The sequence below is a fragment of the Choloepus didactylus genome, chromosome 2 (assembly GCF_015220235.1).
Source record: "Choloepus didactylus isolate mChoDid1 chromosome 2, mChoDid1.pri, whole genome shotgun sequence".
Taxonomy (NCBI): Eukaryota; Metazoa; Chordata; class Mammalia; order Pilosa; family Megalonychidae; genus Choloepus; species Choloepus didactylus.
The window spans coordinates 217,270,281-217,271,284 of NC_051308.1; positions in this window are offsets into that span (position 1 = coordinate 217,270,281).

A 1,004-nucleotide genomic window follows, 5' to 3' on the forward strand; every position below is an offset into this window, starting at 1 on the left:
CCATATGCTCATACAGCCCACCGTCGGCACACTGATCACAACACACAAGGCCACACACACACACACACACACACACACACACACACACACACACACACACAGTCACATGACCACCCTACCCCCACCCCGTGCCCAAGGATTGACTGATTACACCCAGGGCTTGTCATAGGGCACAGCATTCTTCCGCGATTGAGTAAAAAACCTTCCCAGACAGGGGAGCTTATGTGGAAAAAAGCAATCAGAAGGGCGAATGCTTGGGCCCAGGTCTGGGAAGGAGGCCAAGCTTCTTGCTTGGGGAGGAAGACTTCAACGTTGAATTCTGACCCTGGCACTGATGGACTGAGCGCTTGGGGGAGGGGACGGGCCTTGGAGTTGACAGAAGCTGGGTGGGGGTGACAGGTGGAGCAAGCCTGGCGTGGTGGGGGCGGACAGGGTGTTAAATATGGACTCAACCTTACAGGCTTAACTCCCTCCCACCGCCCTTCCTTAACCCTGGCCACAGGTCCCAGACTGTCCCCAAACGAACGGGGCGTGGCCTCTCGCCCTGCTCTCCCGGCCCCGCGCCCTGCCCCACCCTCCACGACAGCTGCGGGCACCGCGCTCAGAGCGCCGCGGGGGTGCAGGCTGGGCGCGCTGGGGGCGACCGGGGGGCGCCGAGAAGCGGCGCACACTCCCAAACACTCCCGGGCGAGGGGTGCTGGGTCCCGCTGAGTCCCCCAAACCCTGCCCCCCTCGGCCGGCCGGACCGAGGAGCAGCCATTCAGAGGAGGGGCTCTCCCGGAGCTGCGGAAGACCCCTAGCCTCAGAAACCTCTGAAGGACCCTCAGGGAAGAAGGGTGGAGAGGAAAAAAGTTCAGGAAGATCTCAGGGCTGGCTGGTTTGGGAAACGCCAGTGAACGGCCCGCCAGCCGCCCCAGGCTGGTCCGGGGAGGAGCGGCCTCTCCCCGCCCCCAGGGCCGCGCGGCCCGCTCCTCCTCCCCCCGCCGGAGCCCGGGCCAAGTGGG